The sequence below is a fragment of the Cebus imitator genome, unplaced genomic scaffold (genome assembly GCF_001604975.1).
Source record: "Cebus imitator isolate Cc_AM_T3 unplaced genomic scaffold, Cebus_imitator-1.0 Scaffold9, whole genome shotgun sequence".
NCBI classification, from domain to species: Eukaryota; Metazoa; Chordata; class Mammalia; order Primates; family Cebidae; genus Cebus; species Cebus imitator.
In genome coordinates this window covers 6,590,438-6,605,126 of record NW_016107324.1, presented here as the reverse complement: position 1 = coordinate 6,605,126, position 14,689 = coordinate 6,590,438, and the positions used below count along the sequence as shown (strand labels likewise).

Here is a 14,689-nt window from a genome sequence, read left to right as displayed (position 1 = left end):
CATCTGAAATAACACCCAGTGATCTCTGTCTCCTATATAATCCCCTCACCTTGAGTGTGGTTTGAATCTAGTGACTTGCTTCTAACTAACAGAATATGGCAAAAAAAATGACAGGGTGTAACTTCCAGGATTAGGATTAAAAAAAGCTGTGACTTCTATCTTGCTCTCACTCCCTCACTTGCACTCTCCTTCACCCTATTACTTGCTCATTCTGTTGAAGCCAGCTACCATGTTGTGAACCACCCTATGAAGAGGCTCACACAACAAGGAACTGAAAGAAGCATCTGGCCATCATCCAGGAGGCAACCAAAGCCCTTCATCCAAAGCTCATGTGAACCGAATCCTGACAACAACCATGTGAGCTTAGAAATGGATAATTCTCCAGTCTAGTCTTCAGATGAGACTATAAGCTCAGCAGCTTAGTCCATTCGGACTACTATAACAAATACCATAAATTGGGTAGTCTGCAAACAACAGAAATTTATTTCCCAGTTCTAGAGGCTGAGAAGTTCAAGACCAAGGTGATGGCAGATTCAGTGTCTGACAAGGGCCTGCTCTCTAGTTCATAGACAGAGCCTTCTTGGTATGTCTTCACATGGTGAAAGGCACTGCTAGCTCTCCAGGTTATCTCTTTTAAGGGCACAAATGCCATTCATGAGGGCTTTGCACTTGTGGCGTAATCACCTCCCAAAGTCTTCACCTCCTAATACCATTACCTTGGGGCTTAGAATTTCAACATATAAATTTTGGTGGGACATAAGTATTCAGTAAATTGCACCCCATCTTGTGAGAGACACAGAGCATAGAACCCAATAAAGCCATACCCACTGAAATTATGATAACTATTTTAAGACACTATGTTTGGGAGTAATTTGTTATACATCTATAGATAATTAATGAACACTTACTAAACTATGCCACAAATTTGACATTGCAACAGATCAGTTCATCTTATCAGCCCAACCTGCATTTCCTCACCCTCATTAGTGAAGCCAGTTCTATTCTGAGTGCACTGGTTTATGACATCAACCAATTTCCATATTCTCTTGGCCTGCTCCTTAGTCTACTCTGCAATCCTCACCCCACCACCTCATTTATGCTATTGGCACCTTTCTGACTCATAGTATTTTTCCTTTCTTCTTGTTCTCAATAAGCCTTACACATTTTCCCTGTAGTAGATGCTTAGTAAATCATTGTGAATGTCAACATTAATTTCAAATTATTCATTCAAAATATTTACTGAGTACCTATTATATGGTAGGCACTAAGGATGCAGTGATGAATAAAAATAGACACAAGCCCTGCCTTCATGGAGCTTACCATCTAGAGAGAGAGGCTGATAGTGATACCTGTCAATTACACAAGCAAATGTGTTAAGTATTAAGTTTACTGAAGGGGAGGTAAGGGTGCTATAAAAATATTAGAAATAAAGAAATTTTATCTCGTGAAGGAGATTAGAGGAGACTCCTTAAGAAAGTGGTAACTGAAGTAACCTCTTAAAGGTGCATAAAAGGAGTTAATTTGGTAAAAGTAAGCTGGGGGGTTGGTGAGGATAGAACCACTCAAGACAGAGGAATCATCAGGTGCAAAGTGGAATGTCTGCAGCTCTTAAAGAGAGCCAGTGAGTCTTGATGATAAAGGGATAGGGACATGTGATGTGAGATGAGTGGATAGGTGGTTGAGGGCCAGACCGGAGCCTATCTTATTTTCGGGAAACTTTGAATAATGGAAATTCAGGACTATCCAGACATTTCTGTACTCCAACTACATCCTCTTGGTAGCACTCCAGCCAAGCAGGTCTCAAATATTCATTGGCCCTATGTAAGGAAGTTGCTTTTTGGAACTTCTTTTGATGACACTGTTAAAAGAAATCATGACAATAAAAATATGAAAAGACACAGCCCCTGACCACAAAACGTGTGTGTTCTAGTAGGGGACTCACCTTAGAAAAAACAGTCTCTGAATCACAACACAATTGCACATAAAGTCATGAACTAAATGCCATAAGAGAACTCAAATTTAAATAACCCCAGGGGGAAAAAAGGAGTTGACTAACGGGTATATCCCACTTGGTCTTGGCTTCATCCAAGCCATTTTCAAACCTCTCCTGGGCTAGACAGTCCCAGGACTCAAAGATGTCTTGTGGCACAGTCTGGATCATGAGAAGAGAGAAAGAGATCTCAAAAAATAGAAATGAAAACAAAGACCCATGAAACTGGTAGAAGATAAAAAGGGCAGAAGAAACCAAGGCTACATCTATAGAACTCTGTACTGAATAGCTCAAAGTTGCTTTTCTCTTTGGGATGCTACAGCCATTTTGCTCATGTTACATGGAAATGATAGAGGATGGCAAGCACATGTGACTTCTGTGCCCAGAACAAATTGATACTCATAATAGACACATGTTGAACAACTGGGGAAGGGTCATTTATTATACAGGATGTCTTCATCTACAGGGATTATAGAGGTTTTCACAGAAAGAATTGCATAGTTTGTGAGTTCAAGATAATTTAGAGCTCTGTTTCTCTCTCCTCTTCCCCCTAACTTTGGAATGCAGCCAGCCAGTGCAGATGGCCTCACAAGACTTTCTGTAAGGCTAGTAACTATGAACAGAAGAGAAAGTGTGTAAGCCCCTCAGGGAAAGCTCTGTACTCATTAACTCTATTCGGCCCTACCTGTGCAAGCACCCCCCTCTTGAACTCAGCCTCTAATACTCAGATTTTCAACAGATTTCAAGCAACCCTGACAGTCTTCAGCAGCCCTGAATAAAGGATTTTAGGCTCAAACACAACCATCCATGGAACGAAAACCTGAATAGTAAATTCCAAATATGCCATAATATTGGATAACTGTCCATATGGAATTTTTAGGCATGTACACATTTTCACCAATAGCCACCATTTGTTAATTGTGTTCCTGGCACACCATTCTATATATATTATCTCACTCAATCCACATACAGAACCCTTTAAAAAGGTACCATTATCTTTATTTTACACATGGAGAAACCAAAGCTCAGAAAGTTTAAGAAAACTTCTCTAAGATACAGAGTAAGCAGCAGAGGCAGAATGTTAACTTAGGTGAGTCTGTTTCTGGGAACCAACAGCTTAACCCTAATCTGTAGAGCCTTGCATGATATACCCATACACTATGCCTGCATTGGACTTTGAACCCACTTATATAACACTGAAAATATTATATAATATTATTATTTAGGATTTTGTGAAATCCTCTTTGAGGGTATTCTCTAGCACTGTGCCTGGCATATGGTGGGCCCTTCAATATTTATAGAATAAATGAATGTGCATCAAGGTAATTTCCAGAGAAATTACCTTCTCTGGAAACTTTCTCTGAATATTACCTTGATGAACAGGTAAGTTGTGCATTCCAGGAATAAGGCATGGACTAATTTTGGAGAAATTAATAGCAATTATGCTAAAGAGCCAAGCAGAGACTGCTTAGTAACCTCTCATTCTGACCCCTGAATGGGACATTCGTCTTTGAGATAGGTACTCATCATCTTTAGTGTTTACCACAGGGACTTGGAGGCCCCTTCAAAGCTAAAACCTCCCTCACCATGGCCCAGGCAATCTCATCAAAACATCTTGTCTGAGCACAGAGCCTGGGATCCTAGCCACACACTCCTGTCTTCTGAAAAAACATCTTCCTTCACAGGGCAGGACCTAGGGAGCATGACTTATCATGACTCAGGGAAAACCCAGAGAAAGTGAGGGCTGCTGCAGTTTCTTCTCTTCCTGTGGAAAGGTCAGTTGATCCAGGGCCAGAGCTCTCCCATGGAGCCTGGGATGCTCGCCTGATGTCACTGATCCGTTCACTTGGCTTCACGACTTCTGCTTTTCCTCCCCCAGGGGCAGGATGACACCTCAGGGGACTCTCATCTGATTCATACCAGACGTCGAGAGGAAGCAAATGAAAAGTGAGAACACACATTCCTTCCCTTGGCTGAGTGGAAGTCCCAGTAGTCACAATAACCAGCAGTCACTGAACATGTGTGGTATGCCAGCCACCATGCTAAGGACTACATGCACAGTGAATATTTACTCTTCTGTTTATTGAGTGTCTACTCTGTACCAGCCACTATTCCAAGAGCTTTACAAGTATTATTTCATTTAATCCTTATGACAATCTCATGAGGTAAATCCTATTATTATCACCATTTTACAGATAAGAAAACTGAAGTGGGAAGAGAAGAATTAACTTTCCCAGGGCCACAGAGCTGAACTATGGTAGAAGGAGGTTTGAACTCAGACAGCGTGGCTTGAGAAGCCATTCATTTAACTATTACAATATATGAACTAATTCTTATAAGTCCTCTGTGGTGGTTACCATCCTTCCCATTTTGCGGATGAGGAGGCCGAGGTTCTGTTAATGTTAAATGACAGGGGTGAGATGTAGAAGCAATTAACTGGGATAGAAAGAATATGACTTTATTCTGGTCCCAAGTCCTGAACTCATTCTATAGCATCATATTGAGTTGAAGCTTAGTTGAGGTCTAATAGGAAATACTGTTTACAAATCACCAGAAGGGCAGCATTGTAGAGGCTTTTTTCTGCAGGATTCTAAGGATGCTGATTTTATTCTTTCAAGATGCATTATTCTGAGAATGGCTATTGCCACCGCACACTTGCAGACGAAGGGCCCCTCCTCAAAACTCTGACAAATATGCATCAACCCAGCCTGGTTTGAAGAGATCAAGAAGGAGTTTGAACACCAGGCCCAAGAGCTCTGCCTACCCACCTCCTGACCCTAGGCTCAAACTGAGAAGCTGTGGTGCCAAAAATTCCTCACAAGTACACTACCTTCATTCTAATTTCTAGTCCCCTCTGTTGTTTATTAAGTGAAAAATGATGGCTGGCTTATAAGGAACATCAGATAGCCCACTTCAAGTCCACAGCAATTTTCAGGACTGGCATTTGCTGTTACTTTATAGGTCTGGCCACTGCCTGGTCCATGAGAGAGGCGTTCATGACCAAGATGAGTAGGTATCACTTGCTTACATTTTTTGCCACTAGTGCAAGCACATTCACCTTGATTTCTCTCCAGGCATGTGGTTTGAGTTACTTTGGCCAGAAGCAGGAACTGAGGCCCAATCTGTGCCGCACCCACAGGAAACTTCACAAAGGTTTATATATGGAAAGCATTTGGGGGTGTATCTGTCTTGGCTGTGGGGACAAGTGGGGCTAAGCCATCATCTCTGCTCTCAGTTACCAGACTGCAGAGAGAGGCCCTTGCCTCCTTCCACAAGGTGTTTCCAATAAAGGGGGCACATTTCCTTCATTAGAAATAAACACAGATTGACAACATCATAGCATTTCTTGGGAAAAGAAGAAAACAGTCTTCAGATTTCCTCTGTAAGCTCCTTTGATGTGCATCTGGGTGGGCTGTGATGGGGAGGAGAGAAGTGTATTATGAGGAAAGCAAGAAAAGCGCCCACACCATTCCATCACTAGACATGGCTTTCCAAGCTTAAGAGGGAAGGATGACATCTACTTAGCTACATCACAGACCATCAAGGCTTGAAGAGACATAGGCTGCAACCTCCCTATAATGCTGATGAGGACACAGAGCCCAGGGAGGCTGAAGAACTCGACCAGCTTACCCAGTACTCAGGACAGAGCTGAAACTAGAACTCGCAACTCCTAATTTCAGTCCAGTGAGTTTTTTGAAGTACTCCATTTCATCCAGCCATCTCAACAATTGAACAAATCTGTTCATGTGTGGTTGGTGCTATAAGGCAATGGTTTTCAACCTAGGCAATGGTGTGAACCTCTGGATTATTTGAAAGATTACCAACACTTGGGCCTTACACTCTGCGATTTCAACTTCATAGGTTTAGTGTGAAGTCCAGTATAGATATTCTTAAGAGGTCTCCACTTGATAGTCACAGAGTTGAGAGATACTACTTTAAGGAAAATATATGGGAAATACTGGCACTTTCCTCTCCATTTTGCTGTGAACTTCACACTGCTCTAAAAAGATAAAGTCTTAAGAAATAAAATGGGAATATAAACATGAAAATATGTTCTCTTCTTTCTAGAATCTCACAAGGAGGCAAACAAATACATAACTTCCGGGCTAGGTGCTATATAAGGTCCAAGACGAATGAAAGTGTGATCCTGACTGAACTATGCTTTCTATGGCCAGAGGGCCAATTTGGGTGAATTCTACTGCTTGTTCCACTGAGGCAAAGCTTACTCACCTTTCCGGGCCTATCTCAAATTACGCCTCTTCTATGGATCTTTTTAACAAGACTTCCAAAACAGCTGGCATGCCTCTTCTTTGAACTCCTACACTACTCACAGGTCATAGACAAACAATTTAGCACCAAATTACATATTCTTTTCATTATTATGCTATAGTAATAATGAAATAAAAGCGTCTACTTGTTTGGTGCATACTATGTGCCAGCCACTCTTTACATTTCCTACACTGTGCCACCAATGCTCCCAGGAGCTCTATGATGCTGATATTAATATACCCATTATACAGATTAGGAAACTGAAACTCATAGATGTCAAGTGCCTTGCCCCAACCAGACAGCTGGTAAAGACATGAATTCAGGTATGCATGCCTCTGGAGTTTTTTTCAATGTGTCATTTTGTATAAATTACAAATAATACTTCTTTATTACAGCATGTACTCTTGACATATTATTTTGCAAACTGAAAACTTCTTTGTTGTTCATTCACTTGTTTAATTCTTACTACAGCCCCACTATTAATTCTATTTCTGAGGGAATAAAGTCTAGAAAAATTAGATAAAATGCTCAAGATTCCATAGCCTGGCCAGGAACCCAGGTGTTCTATTCCAAGTGCAGGGCCATTTCATTGCCCACATATGCCATGTGCCATGCTCTGTTCCATGCTAACCTGAAGTCCCTTAAGAGAAAGCCTGTCTTTGATGCTGCTTTTGTATTTCCCAGTGATATCAAGCTATGCAGCCTGTTGCTTCATTAATTGATTTGCCAAGAAGTAGCAAGAATGTCCCCATGAGGTGGCCAGATCCTAAGGACCTGAAGAACAAAACCATAGCAACTTGGGGGGGCTGAAAAGAACTGCTGAGAAGATATGACTGTGGGTTCTTTTTAGTGCCATGACTAAGTTATACTCTTGAAAAACAAACAAACAAAAAACCAACCTTTCAGGCACCATTTTTGAAAGAATGATTCTCAACTATCTACATCAACTAACAGAAGTAAACAGCAAAAGTGAATGAAGTGACCTGCCCATGACCACAGGATGCATCGATGGAAGAGAGAAAGTCAACTTCCATCCTTCTCCCCCAAAAGTTTCCAATTTAAATTCCCCAAATCTCCCATTTAAATCCCAGTTATCTTTCTATGACACAGCAATGTCTATTTAGTCATATCCCACCTCATTTCATAAAGGATTCAAAGCTGCTTGCAACATGAATAAATAAAATAAGCAACGATAAAATATAAACAAGTAAAGACTACCAAGGCTGAGGAAAATGTAAATATAAAAAGTCAGGTCCAAGGAAAAATGCCTTATTAGTCAGAGAAGAAACTGTCTAAAGCTCAAAAGACTGCACTACAATTAAAATAGATCTTCCATGCATGAGGTTTAGTTGATGAGGTATTTTTAAGGGCTCGGTCACTCCTGTGGGATTTTACTCCATGCCGGATATTGACCCAGAAGAATAATTAAAGCAATGAAACTATAGAATTTATCCCCAGGATGTGGTCAGCACACAATATTCATGCTTCCTTAGTTAAACAGAGATATGTTTTCCAAGTCTAATGTTGCCAAAAAGACCACGTCAATGCTTTCTGCAGAACAGAACTTGTATTTCAACAGCAATTCTGAATCATGACCATTTATTTATTTAACAAAAATTGTGACAATAAATTATCTGCCAGGAACTGATGCATTGCTAAGTCAAAGACAAGACATAGTCCCTCTCTTATAGGACTTCTTTCTCTGGAGGAGCAGAGACCCTTGTACATATACAATCAGTAAAAACATAACAAGTATGGTTAAAGAGGAATGCCTAAGGAGTGGTAGAAGCAGGAATAGAGACAACCACATCAATGAGGTTATCAAGCACATCTTAACTTCTGATCTAACATCTTAACTTATAACACATCTAGTTACAAGGATGCAGAGCTTCTGGGTTGGCAGGGGTGGGGGTGGGCATTCTTAATTGAGTGGAACTGACAGAATCACAGAAGAAAGAACTTGTTTTTGTGACTTGATAAACATCTCCATATTTCTGATTTTATTTTGTGGAGAGTAAGGCAGGCAAATGCAGCAGTGCCATCTCAAAAAGTGGTGGCTAGCAGGAACAGGATAGAGGAGTGTGAAGAAAAGCTGTAGCAAGTACTTTATAATATTCAGGTTAGTGAGACGAATTTCTTGGCAGTGTAGGCATACTGGTCTTGGCAATTCTCCATATGATAAAAGTAACTTCAGGATCCAAATCAACTTTCTGGCTAACTATGCATCTATTCAAACTACCTATGATCACATTTAAAACAAGTATCTAGCATCTCAAGAGAGATTTAAAATGGAAGGTTTGTTTGCCACTGATCTGCACCGAAAACTGGAAGATAGCAATCAAAAGTGACCAAGTGCTTCAACCATTCAGGTCTCTGGTGCCTGACTCAAAAATATGAAGCACCCACTTCTGGTTGACTCAGCTAAAGAATACTTTGGCAATCATATGAAAATATAGTAGGAACATACTATATTATACTATGTTACACTATATTTACATATTATATAATATATTCATATTATATATATTTATATGCATAAATATTTATATTTATATAGTATAGTATAGTATGAATGCTGAATAATTCACAAAATTATTATGGGCAAAAAGCAACTTGCTTAGTAGAAGTTACAGTGATTGATTCCAGGATATGTATCAGAAGAAACCCCAAAGCAGAGGTCCATGGAAAATGGACACTTGACTAGTGTTAGCTCAAGGCAGGGTCTGACTTTTTACTGTAGAAACAAAAGCAGATAAGGTAACTTTCAAAGAAAATAACCTCTTTTTTCCTTAAACTGACTCATAGCTTAGAAGTTGAGGAAAATAAAGAAGCTGCTAAGAAATACTGAAGGGTGTTGAATGTCTAAGGGAATCAGATAAAAAAGAAGAGCCTTAATAGGAAGGGTGCACATTTATGACCAAAAATTAAGCTACCAGAAATTTCAAAGAATGAATCCAGAAGTCTTAGCTAGAGCAATCATGCAAGAGAAAGAGATAGCAGGCATCCAAACAGAAAAAGAAGAAGTAAAATGATTTCTCTTTGCTGATGATATGATTTTATACACAGAAAATCCTAAAGACTCAGCCAAAAGGCTCCTGGAACTGATAAACAACTTCAGTAAATGCTCAGGATACAAAAATCAATGCACAAAAATCAGTAGCATTTCTAAACACCAAAAATGTTCAAGCTGATAGAGTCAAGTCAAAAAGGCAAACCCATTTACAATAGCAACAAAAAAATAAAATATCTAGGAATACATCTAACCAAGGAGGTGAAAGAGCTCTACAAGAAAAACTACAAACACTGCTGAGAGAAATCATAGATGACACAAACAAATGGAAAAACATTCCATGCTCATGGATTGGAAAAATCAGTATCATAAAAATGGCCATGCTTTCCAAAGAAATCTATATATTCAGTACTATTTCTATCAAGGTACCAAGGTCCTTTTTCACAGAACTTGAAAAAAACTACTCTAAAATCCATATGGCATCAAAAAACAGCCCAAATAGCCAAAGCAATCCTAAGCAAAATGAACAAAGCCAGAGGTATCACATTACGACACTTCAAACTATACTATAAGGCTACAGTAATCAAAACAGCATGGTTCTGCTACAGAAACAGACAGATAGACCGATAGAATAGAATAGAAAATCCAGAAATAAAGCTGCACACTTACAGCTATACAATCTATGACAAATTAAACAAAAATTTGCAATGGGAAAAGGATTCCCTATTCAATCAACAGTTCTGGGAAAGATGTTTTTGCTGTGCAGACACTCTTTAGTTTAATTAGGCTCCACTTGCCAATTTTTGTTTTTAATTTTTGTATATGGTGGATTTGATTTTTGTTTATATGACTAGCCGTATGCCGAAGAATAAAACTGGACCCCTAGCTTTCACCATAAACAAAAATTAACCCAAGATTGATTAAAGATTTAAAAGTAAAACCTCAAACTATAAGAATCCTAGAACAAAACCTAGAAAACACCAATCTGGACAGTGGCCTTGGGGAAGAATTCACTACTAATTCCTCAAAAGCAATTGCAACAAAAACAAAAATTGAAAGTGTGACCTACTTAAACTAAAGAGCTTCTGCACAGCAGAAGAAACTATCAACAGAGTAAACAGGCAAACTACAGAATGGTAGAAAATATTTGCCAACTATACATCTAACACAATTCTAATATCTAGAATCTATAAGGAATTTAAACAGCAGAACAATCAAAAAACAAATAACTTCATTAAAAAGTAGGCAAAAGACATGAACAGACACTTCTCAAAAGACAGACAAGTGGCCAATAAACATGAAAAAATTCTCAACATCAGTAATCATAAGAGAAATGCAAATCAAAACCACAATGAGATACCATCACATACCAGTCAGAACGGCTATTATTAAAATGTCTAAAAACAACAAACGCTGGCAGGGCTATGGAGAAAAGGATAAACTTATACTGCTGGTGGGAATATAAATTAGTTCGGCCACTGTGGAAGCACTTCGGAGGTTTCTCAAAGAACTTAGAACTATCATTCAACTCAGAAACCCCATTATTGGGTATATACACAAAATAAATCATTCTACCAAAAATATACACACACTTGTATGTTTATCACAGAATTATTCCCAATAGCAAAGACATGGAATCAACCTACGTGCCAATCTATCAAGGGTGGATTGGCTGAAGAAAATGTGGTACATACACACCATGGAATCCAACATAGCCATAAAAAGAAAGAAAATCCTGTTCTTTGAAGCAACATGGATGCAGCTGGAGGCCATTATCCTAAGCAAATTAATGCAGGAACAGAAAACCAAATTCCTCATTTTCTCCATTATATGTGGGAGCTAGACACTAGGTACTCATGGACATAAAAATGGTCAAAAATAGACACTGAGGACTACTAGGGGAAGGAAGCAAGTGTTGAAAAACTAACTATTGGGTACTATGCTCACTTCCTGGATGACAGGATCATTCATATCCCCAACCTCAGCATGATACAATATACCCATGTAACAAATCTGTACATGTACCACCTGAATCTAAAATAAAAGTTGAAATTAAAAAAAAAAAAGACTGAATCCATGACCTAAGTGTCAATGAGACATAGCACTGGGTTAAGAGCACAAGCCATTCCTGGGGTTTGAATCCCAGCTCTTCCATTACACATCTCTGAGAAAGTTACTTAACTTCCCTAGGGTTTGATTCTTTCACTTTAAAATGGGGGAAACAATGGTGCCTACCTCACTGGGTTGCTGTGAAAATTGCATTGAATGAGCTAATTATTATGAGGCTTAACACAATACCCAGCACTCAGTAATCCTCACAATCCTTCAAGGAACATCCAATGATCCCCATTTTCCAGGTGGGGAAATGCGCTTAGAGAAGAAATATTTGCTAACAGTCCCACAGGGAACCAATGGACTTTCTAAAGTGACAGCCATATTCCTTCCTTTTCCTTTCCCTCCTTCTCCTAGGAGGTCAAACTATACAGAGTGTAAATGCTGTTTCACTTTTTTCCTACAACTCAATCTGTCCCATGACTTTCTCTCAAATATTCCCGTTTCATAACTCCCCATGATGTTCAAGTCTCTCCTTCTACTATAAGAACATTTTTTTGTTTTGTTGCTGGATTTTGTTCTCATCAATTCTTTTATGCCAAGGACACTCAGGACTATCCCACACTAAGCAGTGGTGTTAGAGAAACCCCCTTGACTATTTGGATGTCAGTTTGCCATTCTTTGGAAACTATTCTCCCACCACCACCTTTTCCTCAGTTTCTATCTTTCCATATTTTTTCAGCCTCCAGGTACTCCTTCCCAAATCTAAACAAGGTCCCCAAGGAAGATCAAAACATTTTTGAGGTCAGGAACTATTCCAACTCACACTATCTAGACTACAGACAATCAACGAAAGCTGCTATTTGACTCAAAGAAAGGATAGAATAACTATTTTCAAATATTTGAGGAGCTGTCACATGAGAGACACTTATTTAGTCTCTTTTGCAAGGGCAAAAGCAAACAATGCATGCTGATAATGGGGAAACAGACCTCAGGCCAAAAGGAGAAGGAGATTGCTTACCAATGGGGCTGTTTGATAAGGGAGTTGGTTTCCTTGAGCTCATGAGCACCGCACCACATCATTGGGAACATCTGCACTGAATGCCATCTGCAGGCTTATTCTGAAGGAAGTTCCTACATCAAGTTTAAAGTATGTACATGGTCTCCTGTGCAAAAGCAGGAGAATCACCTGGAACAATTTTAAAGGGGTTACAGCAGGTAACTGAGGCAGATTTAGAAGAGTAACGTAGATGGGGAAGGGCGTGTTAGGTCGTAAGATGAGATTGGAGCTAAGGAGGCTGCCAAAGACAGATCACTTGCCTTACAATCCTGTGTCAGTCATCAAGATACTCAGAGGAGCATAGTTCCTCTTTGAGCCACTCCAGATAAGGATGTGGAGAAGGTACTCTGTTCATCTACTTTCTCATTTTGTGGTGATACCTCCCCAGCTCTGGCTGATTTATGATGATATTTTAGAGAAGGTCCCAGGCCACTTACCAGAGGATCAGAGAAAAAGCCCATGGTAACGGGAGTTGATAAGAATGTGTATCCAGTCTACAATAGTCGTTAGGGGCCTGGGCCTGATATCCTGTATTTTAGCCTATTGGGTGGATGAATTAAGGAACAACACTACAGTGTGGGGAACAGGAGGAAGAACTGTGGGGTGAAGATGAAGGGGAGATAAAGGGTGGAGTGCAGTCTGGACTTGACAGACACACATACTTCATTAGCACTCCTACTCAGAATGAGCTGATGACCATGACTGTTACACAAAATATCAAGTGAAAGAATTGCAAAATGGGTATGAATTTGTTCTACAGAACTGAGATGTAAGAAATATCAAATTATTTTAGCTTTTCTTATCAAATTAGACTGGCTCTGAACCTCCAGTCTCTCCATCCCATCTCCTAGGAGCTTATAAAAATTTCAGGTTTTACCTAGTCCCAAGAAACAGAGAAGTGCTTGGTCCTTCGTGCTGATACAGTTGGGATATTTGTCCCTGAGAAAATCCAATGTTGAAATGTGATCCTCAGTGTTGGAGGAGGGGCCTGGTGGGAGGTGTTTGGATCATGGAGGTGGGCCTTTCATGAACGGCTTAGGCCATCCCCTTGGTGATAAATTCAGAGGAAATCTGGTTGTTCAAAGTGTGTGGCATCTTCCCCACTCACTCTTCCTTACTCCTGCTTTCCCCATGTAATGTGACTGCTCCCCATTCACCTCCGCCATGACTGGAAGCTTCCTGAGGCCTCCCCAGAAGCAGATGCTGGCATGCTTACTGTACAGCCTGCAGAACAATGGGCCAATTAAATCTCTTTTCTTATAAATTGCCCAGTCTCGGGTATTTCTTTACAGAAGTGCAAGAACGGCCTAGTAGAGTCCCTAATGTGTCATTATTTTCAGGGCCCCTGTGTTGCCACTGTTGACATCTGGCTTTCCATGTCAGAACACAGTCACCCTTCCTACTCTGCTAGTGAGAGGATAAGCTACTGGGGACAGAAGCAGATATGGTTTGGCTCTGTGTCCCCACCCAAATCTCATGTTGGATTGTGATTTCCAATGTTGGGGGAGGGACCTGGTGAGAGGTGACTGGATGGTGGGGGCAGATTTCCTCCATGCTGTTCTCATGATAGTGAGTTCTCAAATCTGATGGTTTAAAAGTGGGCACTTCCCCCCTCACTTGGTCTCTTTCTCCTGCCACCATGTGAAGAAGTGGTTGTTTCCCCTTTGCCTTCTGCCATGTTTGTAAGTTTCCTGAGAAACTTACAGTGATACATCCTGTACAGCCTGTGGGACTGTGAGTCAATTAAACTTCTTTTCTTTATAAATCATCCAGTCTCAGGTAGTTCTTTACAGAAGCCTGAGAAAGGACTAATAAAGAAGTCATTGCTTGGAAGGCCTTGGGACTTACTGATCACACCCCAGACATCCAGATGTCCCACCACCTGCCACCCTTAGGGTACTAAAGATGGGGTTTGGGGGGCAAGTGGAATTAGGATCTCTGCTGTTTAGTATAATGTACTACCCTTTATCCCTCAGGTTTGAGAAATCCAGATCTTTTCAGCAGTCAATCACTGAGGCTTCTCTTTAACACCCAGAATCCTTCTTGTCTCTAAACACGCATCTCTATCTAGCCTCCCTAAGCCAAAATTTTCAAAACAAAGACCTGTTTAATCTCCCTGGAACAAGTGAAATGCAGCCCTCTGGGGTATAAACCTGTGGTTGCTCTTCTTGTAAAAACAGCTTATATTTATTCATCTTTTTCTATGAGCCAGGCATATGGCAGTGTTTTGCAACAAATATCTCATGTGATCATTACAGAAGCCATCTCTGGTAGGAAAGATTACTATTCCCATCTGATAGCTAAGCCC

General features: G+C 40.1%; 1 protein-coding gene across 15 annotated transcripts in view; it reads right to left on the bottom strand.

Annotated features, from left to right (window-relative positions):
• Positions 1 to 14,689, bottom strand: part of ATP8B4 (ATPase phospholipid transporting 8B4 (putative)) — a 419,806-nt gene that overhangs the window by 153,043 nt on the left and 252,074 nt on the right. The window lies entirely within an intron of this gene.